At 54.2% G+C, this 20,507-nt stretch overlaps 1 protein-coding gene across 10 annotated transcripts in view; it reads right to left on the bottom strand.

Annotated features, from left to right (window-relative positions):
* The window catches only part of Ncor2 (nuclear receptor corepressor 2), a 149,498-nt gene that overhangs the window by 115,412 nt on the left and 13,579 nt on the right, over window positions 1-20,507 (bottom strand). For all 10 annotated transcript variants that reach the window (XM_013349886.2, XM_013349929.2, XM_013349937.2 and 7 more), the window contains exon 2: window positions 14,827-14,871. The gene's annotated coding sequence lies outside the window, so the exon portion shown is untranslated. The remainder of the gene's footprint in view (window positions 1-14,826; window positions 14,872-20,507) is intronic.

Genomic DNA, 20,507 nt, shown 5'->3' with positions numbered 1-20,507 from the left:
CCACCAGCAGAGCAGGGGAACCATGGAGACTATGCCAGTGACAGAGCTGGCAAACCATGGAGACCATGCCAATGACAGGGTAGGAAAACCATGGAGATCACGCCAATGACAGAACAGGAGAACCACGGAGACCACACTAACAACAGAGCAGACGGATCATGGAGACCACACCAACAACAGAGCAGCAGAACCATGAAGACCACGTCAACAACAGAACAAACATACCACAGGGACCACAGCAATGACGGAGCTGGCGAATGATGGAGACCATACCAAAAACAGAGCAAGAACCACAGAGACCATGCCAATGACAAAGCAGACAAACCACAGAGACCATGCCAATGACAGAGAAGGCAAACCACAGACCACACCAACAACAGAGCAGGCAAACTATGGTGATCACACCAACAACAAAACAGATGAACCATAGATTATGTCTATCACAGAACAAGCAAGCCATGGTGACCAGGCTAACTACAGAGAACAGAACTGATCACACCACTGACAGAACAGACAAACCAGGCAATTACACCAAGGATGGTGGAAGGCAAACCACATGATCATGCTGACGGCGGAGCAAGGCCATCGCACTGATGAACAGGTGGATCGCAGCAGCCCCCATACTATCTGATGAGAAGAAGGCAGTCATGTGGCCGGCAAGATGACTGAGCAGGTAGGGGCAAACCTAATCACCCAAGTTCCAACCCCAGGACAGCCACAGAGGAAGTAGAGAGCACACACCCCCAAAAATGATGTAATAAAAACCTTCTTGTTGTTGTTTTCAAGAGACAGGGTGTCCCTATGTAAGCCTAGGTGTCCTGGAACTTATTCTATAGACCAGGCTGGTCTCGAACTCACAGAGATCCACCTGCCTCTGCCTCCTGAGTGCTGGGATTAAAGGTGTGTGCCACACACACCTTAAAAAGCTTAATAAAATCTTTTTAACAAGTACTCAGTTCAGGGGACTATGACCTAATGGTCACATAAGCCTGTCAAAGTACTGACCTCTCACCCCAGAGGAAATCAGAGCTCTGAAGGCCGAGTCAAATCACCCAGTCTACAAGGTAGATTGAGCACAAACACAGGACAGCCTGGTTCTGGGAGCCATGGTCCTTCCTTCACATTTATTCCAAGGTACATGGAGACTTGCAAGCTGTTCTTAGAGAAGCCACTGCAAGCCATGATCTCGTGTGCCCTTCCCAGAGATGCCCCAATGACATGTGCTTGAATCACTAGAGTTCAATTTATCAGGGTCAGAACCAGGGAAAGGACACTGAGCCAACCAGCCTCGGTCACACCTTCAAATACTTGCTGTGCACATAAGGATATATGCATATAAGATGCACACATTTGAGTATGCATATGCACAAGTGTGTACTTTTCTTATACTGTAGGCTCAGTGGCCACCACCTGATACAGCAAACCTTGCTCTGGGCTTCCAAGCAGGCTTCTCAGGAGCAGGGACAGTATCACTACTCCCACAGGACAGGACAAAGGTGGCCTCCCTCAGCTAGCACTCTCCAAGCAGACCAGAGCAATAGGGGCATTACAGGCCACACTTCAGGACTTTGGGAGGTCCAGGACAAATGGCAGCAAGCAGCTGGCATAGTGGCCTAGACAAGAGAGAAACTCCCAGCTGACTGCTGCTGGCCAGACAGGGGAGGCCCGGAGCCAGCATCCAGCATCGGCACCATCCGGTGTCACCTTCAAAGAATCACTGCCACAGTCCACAGGAATACTGGTCCTCCCACCCAGGCCCAACCCCCAGGCCACACTGGGCAGTGTCAAGGACCCAGGCTCAAGGGGAAATAGGTTAACAGTCTTGCAGTGAAGGTCAGGTGGAGGCCTACCCCATGCCAGGGTCACTCTGCAGAGTGAAGGGAGTGTGGGGAGAATTACGGGTCTTTCCCTGGACACTACTCAGGACTGCTGCCCCACTGGGGCTTCCATTGCTCTCTCAAGGCACCTGGAGGCTAAGGAGTTCCAGGGCTTGACCAAGGCCACATGTCCTCCAAGGTTTGGGCTGTATCTTGAACCTTAGTCTGATCCCATTATTTAATACTACTACTTCAAGATGGCATGTACCACCCTCGGTCCAGGTAAGTCCACTATCGTCATCATTATCATCACTGCCAACCACAACCCCTAACCCTGAACCAAAGACCCATGGCCTCAGGACCTTTAAACCATGACTTGTTAATGATCTCTTGTGAGATGGGAAAACTAATACTCCAAAACAGGAAGTGGCTTGTCAGGGTCACCTAACTTGAGACCTGCCCCAGAGCCTCACCTGTAGGTGGTATTCCTCCTCCCTTTACCCCCACACCCACAGGGCCCTGTGGTTCCACTCTGCACTCAGGGTCACAGGTCTTAGAGGTAAGATGGCATACTGGAGGCCACACAATAGGAAAAGGGATTGAAGGACAACCAGGGTCTTCGGCAAACAAGCCATACCTTCTGCAGCTCCCACAGCAACCTGAACTTGGGGGTCTCGGAAGCCGCTCCCAGCAGCCCCAGTACCAGGCCTGGAGGAGTTCCTCCCCCACCCTGGGCTTGCTGCCGCAGGCTGCTGTGAGCTCAGGAAGCCTTTCCAACTTTCCAATGTTTACCCCTCTCTTGCTGCCAAGGCCCTGGGCAAGCCTGGGCCGGTGGCCCTTATTTCAAACCAGACAGGGCACTGAGCCAAGTTCCACTTCAGTGGGGAGGCAGGCTGGGCCCATGCTGCCTGCACCTGGCTCCCCCTAGCCCAAGTTCCCAGGTCCTCAGGCCCTGGTCATCAAGTCCACAGTCATCAAGAATGCCCTGCCCCACATCCCAACCTGCACTGTCCAACCATCCTGCCGCACACTGGGTGGGCATGCTCAAGGCAAGCAGCACAGTGCCTGAGCCACACAGCCCCTCCTAGGGCCACCAGCCAGCATCCATTGCCTCTCAGGATATCCACAACTTTTCCCAGTAAGATAACCTACTGTCCCATGTACAAAACCCAAGACACATGTCCATCCTTCCAGGAGCCTCCCCATGCACCCAGCTGGCTGACAGAGACCCATAGGAACCAGGGCCACCATACCCGAGCAAGTCTGGACTAACCGGCAGGCAACTCCAGGGGTCGCAGGGCAATACCCCTTGCCCATATACTGCAAATCACAGTCCTCTGGTCTGTGGTACCATCCCTAAGTCTAAGGATACAGACACCCTGAGCTAGGCAACTTCTCTTACCAGTGCATGGCCAGCAACAGCCTGAGTAGGCTCCACAGAACTTGCAGGAACTCTCCCATACAGCAAGGGAAGGCCAGCAACATGCTGGCCCAGGTTAGCATGTCCTGCACCCCAGACCTGGTCCATGAGCATCTGGGGGCCAGCTCTTGACCAGTGACAGGGCCATCCTCTGTCCAGACCAAGTGGGCAAGGGGCGGCCACACACAGTGGCCACACCCCTTCCCGCGAGACTTGGGCTCCCACTCCAGCTGGGGAGGCCCCGGTAGGGACCAACAGCTTGCCAGTCCCCTAGGCTTCTGTCCTAATACCCCCCCCCAAAAAATCAGGGCACTGGAGGCATGTCAGGAATACCCTGGAGTGGTGTGACCCACTGTGGGCCGCCACCAAGACGCAGGCCCGGCTCTGCGTCCGCCACCCAGGCCTATAAACACGGAATTACATAAGTCCACTCTTGTTCCAGAGCCAAAAGTACGGAGCTGCTAGCAGCCTTGGCAGTCGGGACTAATTCCTCATCGCCATGGTAACCCTGGCGGGCTTCCAGCCATTGGGGCTCAACACTGCAAGGCCTTTTTATAGCTTTCGAGAAGCCCTCTCCCTCCTTGCTGCTAGCAGGGGGACCAGCGCCAGCCACGACCCCTCCTTTAACCATTTCCTCCCAGCCAGTCCCGACATCCTCCAGTCCTGCAGGGCCAGATGGCCAGAGGAAAACGCTCCCGTCCTTCCGATCTCAGCTAAAGGAAACAGGACCTGGGGCTCAGGGCCTGGGTCATCTTGGTGGCAAGCCCAGAAAAAGGCAGAGCCAAATGCACACAGAGGCCAAAGGAGATGGCCGGATGCTCGGGCAAGCGTCAGCACTGGCCATGACTTGCTGGGTGACTCACCTCAAGCCCGACCTCCTCTGGGTGTGGGCTGTGCATCTTCTCAGGGCAGGCTGGCTCTGCAGCTGTGTGGCTCCGGGCAGCAACACTGGGGGGTTAGAACAGTGGTTCTCAACCTTCCTAATGCTGAGACCCTCATATTGTGGTAACCCACAACATAAAATTATTTTCACTGCTACTTTATAACTATAGCTTTGCTACTGTTATGAATATTAATGTAAATAGCTGTGTTTTCCAATGGTCTTAGGTTATCCCTGAGAGAAAAGCGGTTTGACAACCCCAGGGGTCGCAACCCACAGGTTGAGAACCATTGTGTAAGGGAAAGCCTGAGGGTCTCAAATAAATTCTACCCCCCCCCCCATCCCAACACCCAGGAGTCAGGCCAAGAATGTGTGCCCCAAAGGCACCATGCAGGATGCCCAGGTCATGTAGACAGCCTACAGCCAAATGTGGAGCCAAAATGGGAACAAGGAAGGTCTGATCCATGAAAAAATGAGGCCAGGGAGGGGTCAAGAGGAGGAGGGGAAGAGGGGAGGAAGGGAGGAAGGAAGGAGGGGAGAAGGGGAGGAGGGGAGGAGGAGAGGAAGGGAGGAGGAGGGGAGGAGGCCTCCAGCCAGTGTGCTTCAGTTGTAGACACACTCCGCCTTCACCCATCTCAGGAACCACTTAGGATGACTGACAATACTGTGCCCAACAGCTCAACCACGACCACACGAAGCAGGGAGCCCGGGCCCCTGCCATCCCCACAGCATGACAGAAAGTGGGCACACTGTTGAGCCCAGGAGGAATTTATGCAACCCAAAGGAAGCAGTCCCAGACAGAGACTCCCCTGGGACGTGAACCAGGGTCTTGGTGGGTACCCACAGTGCCACAGTCAACAATAAGCCTCCAGTCAGCTTTAGGACTAAGGCTACATAGAGCAAAAGCCTGTGCCCACTGAGATTATGAAGAGATCAGCAGTCACACAGAGACCAGCAAGGAGATAGTCAGGCCCTCCCTTGCAGACCAAAAGATCCCGCCAGCCCTGTAATGTCAGTCCCAAGGAGGATGTTCAGGTTTCTGTAGACCCAGCCCTCTACAGCAAAGGTAAGGTGCCCCACTGCAGCCATCTTTTACAGGAAGGGGAAACTGAGGCATTAAACAACTAAAGCCCATCTTTTCAACTAGGATACAAAGCTGTCTTTCTGTCTTCCTGTCCCTGGCTCTCACTGTGATACCAAGAGACTGAACCATAGTCATGCCATCCAAATGCCACCAGGAAGTTGTGTAGGCAAGCAGCTGGCCCACAGGTGTCCCCCCCCCCCATTTTCCAGTAGAGGCTGCAGGAGAACCCTGCCTTCCACAAAGGCTGCCCTGAAACCCACAAGTACACTTTCAAACCCCAGTGAGCCAGACCAAGGTGAGGGCAGGCTGATACCCTGGCCATGTCCCTTCCATGGTCATGCCCACTGCTGTTTTCTTGGAAGATATCAGGCAGCTCAGTGTTTGTTAAGTGACTTACTAAGCCAATATATCATCAGAAACCAGAAACAACTACATGCAGGGCCTTCAAGACAGCATACATGCAGGGCCTTCCAGACAGCATTAATTGCCAAAACTAAGTTCAGGGTCACAGTGAAGCAGCCTGTGGTCTTCTGGGCAAAGGCATCACCATCCTGGCCGGCAGCATCGCCAGTCAACATCTACACTACACACACCATTCCCAGCAACCTGGCTGCTTAGTGCAGCTCCATGTGATGGGAAAAGCTGGTAAGGGCAGTCAATTCGAGTCAACAGGAACCAAAACGGAGACTGGACACGTGTGCTCGGCTGCCCCGCAGGGCAACTACTTGTGGCCTGTGAGAGGACCAGCCAAGAGCAACATTGGGGAGATCTGGAACATCAGAGGACCATGGCCAGCTCAACATATAGCTTAATCCCCCAAGCAAGCTGCTTCCTGGTCAGTCAGGAAGTGAGGCAGGGATAATGAACGGGAGAAAACTAGAAACTGTTGCTGCCACCTCGTCCCAAGCCTGGGCACCAGGGCACAGAGGCCATGCTAGCCTCAGTTTCCCCATCTGCAAGGACACTCTACGGCTACATCTCCACACAATGGAGTCTAACCACAGAGTGGTAAAGAATGAAGACCTGGACACACTGTAGCATAAAGGGACCTCAGAGCAGAGTGCCCCGAAGTCAGAAAAAAGAATACACAAGGTTCCCATCTGAGACTCTATCCAGAGACAGGATAGCCACACACACAGCCTGGGGCTGAAGACAAGGGCAACGTGCCCCACAGGGCGCAGGGTCTCCCTCTGGATGACAGAACAGTTCACAATCAGACAGAGGTGGCCAAAGCACAATTCTGGGTGCTTAGAACTGACACACTGATCACGAACTGAAAACAGTTCATCTCAGGTCGAGTGGTGGTGACGCACATCTTTAATCCCAACGCGTGGGAGGCAGCAGCAGGCTGATCTCTGAGTTCAAGGCCAGCCTGGGGTCTCACTAGGTGTTGTGGTGCGTGCTGCAACCCTAGCTAAGGCAGTAGAGGCTGAGGCAGGAAGATGAGGATTCCACAACTTTGAGGCCAGCCTCGGATACAGTCTGCGTCTGTATCCCAAAGGCTAATCTCACCAGATGTGTTGGCGACCACAATCACAATCTCAGCACTTGGAAGGCTGAGTGAGGCAGGAGGACTGTTTTGAGTTCAAGCCATCTGAACCACAGAGTAAGTTCCTTGTCAGTTTTAGATACATAGTAAAACCCAGTCTTAAAACAGCAGCCGAGATTCATCTCATGACTCTACCTGAATGAAAACCAGAGGTTGAGCCTCTGCTAGGAGCCCACACCTCTGAAGAGACCCCTGGGCCCCAGGCCTGGAGCTGTCGGATATTCCAGAAACATGTACCGAGCCCCTACTGTGTGCAAGGAGCACTGTGCACACGGCAGCAGTCACAGAATCTAACATAAAAACAGTATGTATGCTTACCCGCGTGGCTGAAGTGACAGGTGACCAGTTACTGGGGTAAGGTGTGGGATGGGACCTCATTCCAGAGGCTAGAAGTTCAAAGCCAAGGTGGTATAGGGCCCTCATACCCCTCAGCTCCTAGTGTCCTGTGTCCTTCAGCTGCTGCAGCATCAGCTACCTAATGCCTCCAGCCCACAGAATGCCCTTAGAATCTCGATATCCGTCACTGGGTCCATGTCCATCTCCATCGAAGGCAGCTCACCAAGACCCTCTATTCAAAGATCACATCACATGACTCAACTGAACACCACAGTTCAGACTTTCAGAGAGAGGACTGTGCTATGGCCTCTCTCCCTTCCCCATCCCCACCCCAGTGCTGGGCACAAGGAAGCCAACAGTATAGCTACACCCCCTCAAGCCAAAGGTAAACCACAGGACCACATTACTGGACAGGGCCTGCCAGACCCAGTGAGACGAAGACCATGGAATCCAAACTCCTTCCAGAGAGGCATGAGGCAGCCAGCTCTGCCCCACAACAGAAGGGTATCCTGATGTAGGTGGGTCTTTTATCTATCTGTTGCTTTCATTGGTTAATTAATAAAGAAAACTGCTTGGCCTGATAGGTCAGAACATAGGTGGGTGGAGTAGACAGAACAGAATGCTGGGAAGAAGGGAAGTGAGGCAGATGCAATGGAGCCGGCCGCCAGGTCAGACATGCTGAATCTTTCCCCGGTAAGCCACCACCTCGTGGTGCTACACAGATTATTAGAAATGGGTTAATCAAGATGTGAGAATTAGCCAGTAAGAGGCTAGAGCTAATGGACCAGGCAGTGTTTAAAAGAATACAGTTTCCGTGTAATCATTTTGGGTAAAGCTAGCCAGTGGCCCACTGCTCCTTCTACAGTACCCTCATCCCTGTCACCTGCTCCAGGCACAGGGGACTTCTCACACTGCACTAGAATACCCTTGGCCCACTGGCCATAGCACAGCAAGGCCAGGGCTGTGGTGCACTATCCTATACCCAAAGGGGCTATCTCTTCCACCCAAGATACTAGCCACCCAGGCCTCCCCCAGCAGCAGCCGCAGCCATGAAAGGCAGTAGCAACTGCCCGGGACTCTGAGAACCCACACCCAGGCAGAAGTAACACAGAGATGAGGCACCCAATACTCTCACAAGGACTTGACCAAGCTAGGACAAAACATCCCCAAAATGCCAGACACCGGACTACAGTCTACACAGGCTCCATGGTCCCTCACGATACCCCTAAAGGCACAGCTATCCCGGTGTCACAGATGGAGAGACAGGCAGTAGGCTAGAGAAAGACAGCAAAACAGCCAAGTCACTTTGTGTTCCGCTGACCCCACTGCACAAGAAGGATCATTATGGAAAGAAGTGTCATCGTCCTGGGCCCCAACTTTCTCAAAACAGCATCTGCAGACATGTCAGACATAACTTCCCCAGACTTGGAACTTTCTGGAACAATCCAAAGACTGTCCAGAAAGGGGGGGGGCACACTCTGAGATTAAAGTCACAGACTCCAACAGAACAGCTCTGTCTAGCTTTCTTTGCTCAAGCCCCAGTCTGGGCTCACTCCCTTCCTTCTGGAGTCTGGGACACCCCTGATCACATCACCACCCTTTAGTCACCTCTCCCTGCCGGGTAAGAAAGGCATTGAAGAATTCACTGGGGAGAGAAGAGGCAGGAGAGGGACAGCCTCCCGGGTTCTGGGGTGGCAGGAGTCAGCTGGTGACAGGAACAACCACCACAGAAGAGCTGAGACAATGGCAGCTCCCCACAGCGATGTCTGTACTCCTGGATCCAGCTGCAGCAGAACAAGTCCTCCTCTCTGAGCTCTTCAGTCTGAGCACCATCAGTTCCCTCCCTCTGGGGTCTAACTTAACCTCAGTGCCCTTGCGCCTGACCTCAGGTCCCCTAACTACTGCCCCTACCTGACCTCACCTCCCACAGATGAACCTCACCTGCTGGCCTTCATCACCCTCAGCAAGCAGCACTTACTGAGGAAGCTGATACTCCGAGACCACTCACAGAGCCTGACCCTACATTCCACATGTTCAGGTGCAAAGAAGACCCTAAAGTAAGGGAAACAACAAGGAACAAGGCTGGATTTCAGCTCCACGTGCGGAAGGCAGCTCAGACCTATGTGGCTGAGGCAGCTCTAACCCTACACACAAGGCTGAGTGGCCTCCAGGTCACCCTGAAAGTCCCCCACCACCAGCTCTGCTCCTACACCAGAGAGCTGAAGATAATCAGAACCCCTGGCCCTTCAACCTGCTGGCTGTGGGAGCCCATGCCGGTCCTCCTCCCCTGAGCCTCCATCTCTGTGGAATGGGTTCAATGATGGCTACCAGAGGGAGGAGACACAGAGCTAGCTTTGTCCTTAGTGAGATGCAAGGTCATCAGAGTAACGTCACTGTGGATGCAAGGCCATCGTGCAAAATGACAAAACTGCTCCCACTCCTGCTCAACACTGCGCCCACAGCAGGGAAAGTACTCAAGATGCCCACAGAGGATAACCCAGAGGCTGAGGCAGGAAGGACCCAGGTCTGAGAGCTGTGCGACTTCAAGCGAGACACTAAACCTCTCTGTGCTTGGGTCTCCTCATGCATAAAGAGGGGATGATAGCACTTGAGAGGTTTGGAGGTTAAATAAACTATCATCAAGTGCACTGTGGGCACCATTACAAACCCCACTGCTATTATCATCCCTGTCACTGTCACCGCTCAGTGACTTCAGATCTGAAGTCAGCTTTACAAACTCCACTGCGGGGACAAGAGCCAAGGCTGGGGACCCCACCCACCCACCTGGGCCACACAGGGCCCCTAAAAAGCCACCAGCCAGGGCCAACGACCGCTGCTAGGTGGAGGAGACACATGTCGGAGCCGAAGATTAAAAACAAGTACAATTATCGGGCAGGCATCCATCCGTAATTACGACTCTGATGTAATTAGGCACCCCGCTAACTTCATTACTTGTTTATTTACGGGATTGCTTATTTGATTTACGGGCCTTCTTCCCCCGAAAAGTTGTCTTAGCTGACACCCCCTCAGGCAAGGAAGGGGGGGTTGTAAGGAACAGGAGGTCCCCCTCCCCCCCTGCTGCCACCACTGTTCCTGGGCTTCCCAGCATCAGGCCCAGGCCTCGCCCCCACAACAGCTCCTCGGAACTGTGTGTGTAATTTTGCTTAAGACGGCAGGCTAGGTCAGAGCAGACCCTTGGCAGACCAGAGCCTGACATTCACTTCCCAGTGCTGGGTGCCAAAGGACAGGGCTTAACCCAGAGGCCCAGGCTCTCCTCCACACCCTTGGCTCTGGAGCACAGGAAACCCTGGACAGAAAGCTGAGTTCTTGGCACAACCCTCCAGGCTAGTGAATGCAGAGGTGGAACTTCCTGACACGGAGGAGAAAGTGTGTAAGCCCAAGTCCTATGTGCCCATTGCCCTCACAAGGAGAAATCACCTCATGCGGAGAAACCACGTGTGCCTCAGTTTCCTCCTCTACTAACCGGGAATGTTCACATCGCCCACCGCCTGGTAACCCTGAAAGCGAAAGTGGATGCCTCTACCCAACAACGCACCGTGGTCCTAGCCCACACAGTAAGACAAGAAAACGTAAGTAATCGCCTGGGACCAGGAAGAAAAGACAGAGCCAGTCCTGGCAGGTGTGTGACTGTCTCACCCATCCAAGCTTTCCACCATCCACCAGGTGGCCAGACAGAACCAAAACGCAGCCAATGTTGAAGTGTAAACGAAAACACGACAGAGCTCACTCAGGCAGCCAACGGAGCAGACCGACAGTAGCAAGTGCAGGCTAGGAAGCAGGGCAACCGCAATCCCCACACCCTGCGGGTGAGACAGCACTTCCCTGGTGGCTCCACACTTACCATGCACCTAGCATCCCACTCCTAGAAGTGTGTCCAGGAGAAACAGAGCCGCACTCAGAGACTCAAGCAGGAATGGTCCAGGGGAGTTTCCTCAAAGCCACAGCTAGGAGGACCAGTGCAGCAAGCTGCCAAATATGACACACTTGGCACCATCCCTGCCTGGCAGGATGAAAAGATGAGCCATTTCTTGTGCAGAAATGAGAAAACTCAAAACCGCCACATGGAAAGAAAGAAGCCGGGCACAAGAACATGCACACTCTGTGTAAACATGTGCATTTACACACACACACACACACAAACAGGTGTGCACATGACAATGGGGGTAAAAACCCTCATCCCTTAAGATGGCCGCCATCTCCAGCAAGCTTGCCGAGGTTCACTTTACACGTGTGACAGGCAAACCATGCGCGATGCTTGGCTAAGGCCCAGGGGCCATTTCCCCACCTCGTGTCAGGGCTCTGGGTTGTCCTGACATAAGAACAATGGGTAGGACTGGTCTGAGCTCAAAGTCACATTTGTCTCTCTCATTAAATCATTTCTCTTAAATCACTTTAGTTTCTGTCCCCTCAGTTGCTTCATCTATAAAAACCAGAAAATGGGGCTGGCGAAATGGCTCAGAGAGGAAAGGAGCTTGCCACCAAGCTGACAAGCTGAATTCAATCCTGGGGCCCACATGGCGGGAAGAGAACTGACTCTCACAAACTGTCCTCTGACATCCTCCTGAGAGACAATGTGCATGTGTGCGTGTACACACACAAAACACACACACACACACACACACACACACACTATGTCAAAACTGTTTTCAAGTCCTAAAACGAAGCAAGGTGAAAGCACGGACTGTAGGCCCTGGTATACAGCAGGGGCTTTATCATTGCTGCGCAAAATGATGGCAAGGCAAGCCCAGTGTGGGCAGGGCATGCTGGGATCCTTTTAACCCTGGCAAAGGCAACAGGCAGGACTCGGCTCAATAAACGCCTCCAGGTCCCCTAGGATCAGGCCAGGGGTTTAACTGAGAGTGGTTGTCCAGGGTAGGACAAGGGTCTGGTTCCATGGGAGCCCTCTTCTCTCAGCAGACAGTTAAATGTAGAGGCCTGTGAGGAAGGCCCCCGGTCACCCTAGGGTCACTTCAGGCCAGCATCAGTTCTAGAATAGGATATGTGAGGAGAGGTGGGCAACTGGAGTGTCCCCATCCAGTCACACTCACTGGAGCACAGAGAGGTCAAGCAGAAGTCTCCCTGATGACAGAAAAGGACAGCCACAGAGGGCAGACACAGGGAGAAGCTACAGGGCTGGGGCGATTCTGCTGCCTCCCACAGGTCTCCCACAGGCCTATGGGGCTGGCCCTGACGACCCAGTGAGCAAAGGGGAGGGCACGCATAGAACAAGCAAGAGGGGGGGGGGGGCCCCCCGGGCCCGATTAGCAGGGCAGCTGCAGGCAGGCGGCTCAGCTGTCAGACTCTGCCATCACAGGCACCATTAATTGCTGTCATTTGAGGGTGGCCCTGGGGGAAGAAGGGGGGAAGAGGGGAGGGCGGAGAAGAAGAGGAGGGCAGGGAAGGAAGACAGAGGCCTGACCAAGGTTCAGCACCCTGAGCTGGGAAGGAGTCAGAGGATGGAGAGTGCTGACCCACAGGGAAGGAAGGGGAGTCCTGTGCTCCTTGGCCCGTGATAGCCACAGCCAGGGCTTGAGGACAAAACCAGTTCCACAGTCTAGGTGGAGTACACAGCACAGAGTGTGAGCCCACTAACCACACCACCAGAATTCATCCGCTCAGCCCTGAGCACATGTCTGCCTGCCCTGACTATACTCCTGAGTATCCTAGCCCCCCAAAACCTCCCACAAATACCAGCTTCCCCTCTGCATCTCCCAGCGTACCTCTCAGTCAAGGCTCAGGTAAATCCCATCCCCCACCCGAGCCTAAAACTCCAGTGGCAGTGGCCCTCCTCTAGAAAACCCTAGAGCCCCCACTTCCAACTACAAGGTCAGAACAGCAGGGCCAGGCCCCCCACGGAACCCAAGGTCCTCAGCAGGGCAGAGCCATGCTGGGACTTCATCTTAGCCTTACTGCCCACATCTGCAGCGCAGGGACAGTGACATGGCACTTTTCAAGTGCTCTGGAGATTACATAAGGTCATTCCACAAAGCATTCAGCGGGGACCTGAGGGTGTGCAGGTGGCCAGCTGATCATTCAGACTCCTGTGCCCTCTCCCTCACCAGATCACCCACCCCAAGGGGTCTCCAAAAGGCCTCATGGCCCTCTGCCCACTTGGGGATGGGGCTCAGGACATTCCTAGCCTGTTCCTGCAGCTCCCAGACAGCCTTGTCTTAGCCAAGGAGACGCCTGGGTCCCTGGCTCCCCGCCCTCCCCCTCTGTCTGCTCCCCTCCTCCCGCAAGCATGATGGATCGCCCCAGTGGAGGAAGCTAAGTGCTTGCAGACAAAAAGCCCTTTTATCGTCCTCGGGTGGGCCACTGGCGTGACAGGCAGATAAGTCAGGCTGAGGTGGCTCCCCATTAGGCGAGATGCGGATGGATGGAGAGCAAGAGGTTGGGGGGGGGGGGGGCAACCAAGCCGTTCCTTCCACTCTCAAAGACCTGATGGACAGCCCCACCCCCACAGACTCATGCCCACCCTTTCCTGCCTCAGATGAAACCATAGCCTATGGCTGCAGAAGCGGCTCAGTTGGTAGACTGTGTGCCTGGTGTGCCGTGTTTGAGCCTTAGGGCCGCACAAACCAGGTGTGGTGGCACACAACTGCAGTGCATGAACGATGGAATCAAAAGAACCAGAAGTTCAAGGCTGCATAGCAAGTTCAATGCCAACCTAAAAGAGCAGAACGGGGAGGGGGGTCCTTCCCCTCCTGACTATTGGGATGCCTCAAAGACTCAAGACAATGAGAGGTATCCTGGCCAGACACCCCACAAGTGAGGCAGTGTCCTGCCAAGCAGGCAGCCCCATGCCATGTGCACCACCTGCCTAGATACCCTCCCCCAGACACCTCCCTTCCCCCTTTCTCAGGCCTCAATCAAACACCATCATCTTTATTTTACATGTATAGGTATGTTTGCCTCCAAGTATGTCTGTGTACCACATGTGTGACTGGAGTGTGTGGAGGCCAGAAGAGGGAGTCAGATCCCCTGAAACTGGCGTAAGAGATGTGAGCTACCACATGGGTCTGTGAAACTTGGCCAGCTCCTCTGGAAGAACATCCAGTGCTCTCAACCGCTGAGCCGTCCCTCCAGCCTCAGATGCCATTTTCTTGACACTCCACATGAAACTGTACCCCACCCCACACACGCACCCCTTCTTTCCTGAGCTCATTCTTCACCCATCAGCACCTCACATCAGAATGGCTGACTGCCAGCTGTGCACTGAGGACAGGACCCCTGTCCAGCCTGACAGCCATCTCCAACACCCACTGCACGGCCTACACACAGGAGGTGCTTCACAAAGAGGTAACAGTTCAAGGAGCCAGGCCTGTCATGCCAGAGGCAGAAGAATCTCCAGTGCAAAGCCTGTCGGGGCTATGACGTGAGTTCAAGGGGAACCAGGTCAACTTAGTGAGACCCTGTCCCAAAATAAAAAGGAGCTGGAGGGCATGACTCTGTGGTGGGTACCATCCCCAGTACCACACAAGGAAGTAAATAACAAATAATCGAAGAATGGATAAAGAAGGAACTCTTCCAATGGGAAGGGTAGAGAGATCAGTCCCCAGCTGCTTCCTGCCCTGCCAGGAAACCCTGAGAGACCTACCAAGCGCCAGTCCACGCCGCTCCTGCTGGCTAGACAGACTCTGGCTCCACAACACTCCAGGCCAGCTTCCACCAGAAAATCAAGCAGTATTTGACACAAAGTAGAAATAAAGATAAACCTACCAGAAACTTCCACCAGGAGGCTGCGTCCTCAAAGACTCAGGAGAGCTGTGGGGAAAAAATGGGGTCTTGTTACTAAACATCACAGCTTCCCCTGTAGATAGGGATTTCCCACAGAGACCCTATGAGAGAAGCCCCTTAACAGGCAGGGACAGAGAAAAAGTCAAAGAGGCAGGCTCAACCAACCCAAATTTCACTCCTACAACCTCTGCGTTACAAAGGGACAGAGCTGAGCTTCCAACCCTAACCCTTTGGTTCCAAGACCATCATGGCCATGACCCCTGCCGCAGCCACTCCCCCAGGACCTGAGAAGCACCAAGAGTTGACAACTGATGGCGGGCACATTTACCACCAGCACTCAAACCCCTAACAGAATAGTACCTGGTAACAAGCATCCCACCGCAGATACATGGGGGGCAGGAAAATCATGTATTCAAGGCTGGTGAGCTACAGAGTAAGTTCAAGTTTAGTCTGAACAATTTAGTGAGATTCTGTCTAAAAATAAAACGTACAAAGAGGGTTTTGGAAAGGTATCTGGGTGGTAGAACTCCTGCCTAGCATACATGAGGCCTGTAGGTTCAATCACCAGTGGCACCTAGTCAGAACAAACAGAAGTCCTCAACCCAGTCACCATATAAAGACTGATATAGCAGAGAGCCTGGATCTAAACCATCCAGAAGGGAACGATGGCCAATGGCCTAGGGCAATACTCCCAGAGTGAGGGTTAAGTCTGGAGTCACCAGGATTGCCTGCCAGGGTGGCTGGAATCAGACAACATCAAGAGTTTGACCAAAACATGGAACAGCAGGAACTCACAGGAGCTGAGGCCATCAACATGGTGGAATCTGTACACAGCCAAACAGATGTTTGCTGTGTGACATCAAGAAACAAACAACGAACCATGATCCCAGAGAAGCTAGGCTAACCTGTAGGCACCATCAGAGACACCCATATAGTCACACTTGCATCTGCACCCACAGCCTCATGTTTTTTAATGTTTGAAACAAATATTCATTATGTAACACCCACTGGCCTGAAGCTCACCATTCTCCTGCCTCAGCATCCCCAAACACTACAGTTACAACCCTGAACAGCCATTCAACATTCAGGAATTCTTTACTGCGTGGCAGAAGGATGAGTAGGGACAAAGCACAATTGGCAGCACACCACACAATCCAAACACCACTGACAGCTGGGACCCTAGGCACGTCTGGCATCCCGACCTCGGGCCTCCCTCAGAAACAAGCTGTCCCCAACGTCATCTCCAAGACCCCTCGCAATGCACCAATATCTCGGCCTCAAGTGGAGTTTGAGAATCCCTGTCCCTAGCCAAAGGCAAGAGACCAATAAAGGGGAAGTACAGCGTGTCTAGGCTCTGGAGCAAGTACTCCAGGTTCCCAGCTCTGCAACCTGGAGGCCAGGAGCTTCCCTCTCTGTGCCTTCACAGGCATCTCTGAAATGTTCTCAGTAGCAGAAACATCAACCTCACAGGCATTCTGGAAGTGAGTGTGTAAGGAGTCAGGATGTGCACACCCTGCATGCTCCCATGACTGCTGGTTGGCATCGCCAGGACCCAATCCAGGACTCGCAGGGCTCGCAGCCCGGCTCCAGGGCCTGCACTCCCACACTGCCTGCCCTGGCAGGCCTCTTAAACTCCAGGCATGAAGGGGCAGCTGCAGGCAACTCACAGGGGACCATCCAGTCACTTCTTTCTGCCCTGTGTCCTCTGTAAGCCTTTGTTTGCTGTGATGCCCCAGGGCTTGGCACCGGGTCCTGCCATCTGCAGCAACTCCAGAGACAGGCCCTGTGGGAAGCTGGAATGGGGAGGACGGGCATGGCTCCCGGAAGCTTCAGCAGCCAGCCACCTGCAGCCTGTCTGTAATGGGCTGGGCAGCGCCAGGCCTCAAAAGCAGGCACCCTCCCTCCCTAGCAGTAGGAAGACTGACCCCTACCCTAGGAGGTCAGCTGGGAAATGGGGCCATCTCCTCCAGGTCCTCACTGCCTGCGAGCCCTGTTTGGTGATGGCAGGATCAGTGGGTCCAAGGGAGGTAGTCCCCATTTAGGGAGCCCAGCTGGACTACCACACTGGCAGGAATTGCCAGCAACACAGACAGGAGACAAAGTGAGAGCCAGGGTTCCATGCAAGGCACTGGACAGGGCAGGCATGGCTGCCCACAGAGGGACAGCAGGTAAGGTTCAGCCTGACCAACAAGGCCTTCAGCCAGGTCTTGGCTAAGGAGAAACAAGCTCCCATGCTTCTTTGAAGAACAGAGTGGAGGCGGTGGGAACATATGAGGAGGTAAGAAATCAGGGAATGGCACCTAGCAGACAACCGGGTGGGTGATCCGGGAGACAGCACCACCCGTGGCGGAATGCAAAAGAGTCTGTGGACCGTTCAGAGTGGGGACAAGAAGATAGCCCGGTATCGCGGTCCCCGTTTAGTTCTGAGGTGGGTGTCCCAGCTGCTCAGGCAGGAGGCCAAGGCTGGAGCCCAGAGCAGCTGGGGCACCAGGATGGATGGACACAGGCCTTGACCTACTTTTCATTGTCAACTTGACACAACATAGACTCACCTACGACCAGAAGGGACCTCAAGTGAAGGGTTGCTCCTATCAGATTGGCCTGAGGCCATGTCTGTGAGCCTGCCCTGTGACTGATGTGGGTGGGCACAGCACACTGTGGGCGGCACCATCCCTAGGCAGCTGAGCATGAACCAGAGTGAGCCAGTAAGCAGTGCTTCTCACGGTTTTTGCTTCAGTTCCTGCCTAAGCTCCTGCCCTGACTTCCCTCAATGGCAGGACCAGGAAAGTTTAAGCAGAATTGAACCCTTTCCTCTCCTAGTTGCTTTTGGTAAACATGCTTTACCACAGCAACAGAGAGCAAACAGTAACAGGCACACACGCCAGGCAGTGGTGGTGGTGGCGCTGGCGCGTGCTTTTAATCCTAACACTTGAAAAGCAGAGGCAAGCCAATCTCTTAGTTCAAGGCCAGGCTAGTCTATAGACTAGCCAGGGGAGGAAAAAAAAAAAAAAAAGACAGGCACATACAAGTGTGTATAAGCGCACACGTATTACCCAGAGAGACAGCAGTACTCTTAGCTTGGGGCTTTGCCTCCTGCAACAAGGAGCCCTCCAGGCTCCAAGCTCTCCCCAGCACACTCAGCAAGCCTCCGCACTCTCCCTCCACTGCCGGTACTGTCACATCCACTATGGCCTGTCTGGCTTACAGCCACTCCTGTCCCTCTCCCTGATCAGCCAGCTCACAAGCACACAGCATGCAAGTGCATTCCTCTCCATCCCCTGTGCACACTTGGCAAGACATCCAGGCCTGCACGTCCACCACTCCTCTCACCCAAATGCACCCCAACAGCCCTCAGCAGACACACTGAGTCTGGGTGTCCCTCCTTCCCAGCTAATATCCAGCTGCCCACTTCAGCAGCTGGAGGAAGTTCCAAGGGCTCCTCCTGCCCCCTGGGGCTTAGAAGTCAGTTCCCAGCAAGGCCGCTGGGGGAGGGGCACTTTCCAAGGCACCTCTCCCAGGCCTCAGGCAGAGCTGGCCTCAAAGCCAGGCCCATTAGCTGCCTGTCCAGCTCTACCCCACACCCCATCCCTGTCTTCCTAGGACAGGACAACCATCAACTTCTCCTCTGGGAAGCCACCTAATTGTAACCCTGCACCTTGCACCCTGCTCAGAAACAAAGCCACAGGACAGCAGCTGAACCCCCTGCTTCAGAAGGTAGAAATGTGACCATAAACAAGAGGACAGATAGACGTGACTAGCCATACCTGCCCACACCCTACAGAGCCATCAGGAAAAGCAGCTCCAGGGCCATTCAATGAACCCTCCAATAGGTTTGGAAGCAGCAGGGGAAGGGGGATGCAGAAGTGGAGCTGCAGTCAGGCACTCAAGATCAAGGACCAGCTGGCTGGGGGGGGGGGGGACACGAAGGGGGTGGAGGGGACAGACACGACTTCTGCGAAACCTGGAAAGGACATAGCTGCAAGAAGAAAGAAGGGGCACTGACCTGCTCAGCCTTGCAGGAGTTACAGGAGTGACAGGGCCAGCCTGTACACCCACCCAGGGCAGTCTCTGATCTTGAGGCAATGCACCTCCCTAGACCCTATCTCCCTCCCTCCCACGTGAAGAGCTAAACAGTCTGCAGCAGGGACCCAGTAGCAAAGCCCAGCTCTGTGCTCAAGGCTCCAGACAAGCCACGCCCATGCCTCCCAGTTCCTGTGTCCCTGGACAGATGACAGAAACTGTCCACCGGTGATGATCCCAGGAGGCGCTTGGCACAAATCCCCATCACCTCCCAGCCTCTTTCTGGCCAGCAGTCACACTCTCCATAGGAGAGATGACCTCAGTCCCCAGTGTGGACGGGCAGGGACTCTGGAGTCCAATTGTAAGCCCTGCAGCCCACACTCCAACCCGTACCAGCAACTGCTCCAGTGTCTGGAGCAAGGCATTCAGCACCTAGTTCCTGCTCAGGACCCTCAGCTTCCATAGTGTCCCCCAGAAGGTGCCCGAAGAGACATCTCTCACGAGGAGCCCTCTTTCCTCCAGATGACCACCAGTACCCCCCGACCCAGCTCTATAGCCAAGAGGAACACCAAGAGAGGCAATATCCTAGAGAAGCCCTTAGACACCTATCTGGCCCGGCCCTCATGCACGTGATGCACACACCCCACCCCACCCACCCCATTCCACCTCTGCACCAATCCAATACACTACTGCAGCTTGAGGACTCCGAACTACACAACCCAGCTGCCCAAAGCTGGGGCAGTTAGAGCCCCAAGGCTCTGTGGGAACTGGGGGATCCCCCACCCTCCCAGGATAGCCCGTCTGGGTACACCTTCCACACCAGGTAAACAGGAAGCCTACCCTGTCCCCAAGGGGCCTGTGTCGCTGTGGGAGCCAGCAGCTGAGACAGCCAAGCAAAAGAGGCTGCTCCACCGCCCTTCCATTTAGAAGCCACAGGGATATTTTATTTTCCCTCTCAAGTGACAGCTGAGACGCCCGCCCTCGGCAGCTCTCCTTGAAGCTGCAGAGAAGCAATCACAGGGAGGCCACCAAGGTCTCAGCTCTAGCAGCTTGGCTGCCACAGACACGGCAGGAGGTGGATGGCAGCAGCCTCACCCCTGTAGCCCTCCGGTAAGCAGGGCAGGGACTGTGAAACCAAGGCCAAGAGGGCCAGCAGCTGGAGGAGGGAGAGACATCACATGACAGAACCTTGGTGACAGGGCGAGGGTAGACAGGATGCTCCCAAGGAGATCACAAGGTCAGGAGAGATATGTAAAGCAGACCCCACTGTCACAAGAACCCATGGCCTCTAAGTACATTTGCCTGGGTCCCCAAGACATCAGGCCTCTTCAATCTGGGTATAATTAATGACAAGGGTAACTCACGCCACAGGAACCATAACCACAGCCACCATGTGGGCTTCATACCAGCCTTTGTAGTGTCTCCTCAGCCCTGTGAGCCCAGCTATCCCGACCCCATCTCATGGATGGAGAAAAGCCCTATCCCCAGAACCACAGAGTCAGAGAGAGCTGGGGGGCAGTCTTCGATCCTCAGGACTTGGTGTCTGGCCCTCCACCTACACCCCGGAATGGGCTTCTCAGAGCAGCCATCTAGCTTCTCACCCAGGGTGGGGGGAGGGAGGGCGGATCTACAAAAGGCAGAAC

Source organism: Microtus ochrogaster, chromosome 2 (assembly GCF_000317375.1).
Source record: "Microtus ochrogaster isolate Prairie Vole_2 chromosome 2, MicOch1.0, whole genome shotgun sequence".
NCBI lineage: Eukaryota > Metazoa > Chordata > Mammalia > Rodentia > Cricetidae > Microtus > Microtus ochrogaster.
Note: the sequence above shows the minus strand (reverse complement) of the source record. Positions and strands in the feature narration are given on the sequence as shown.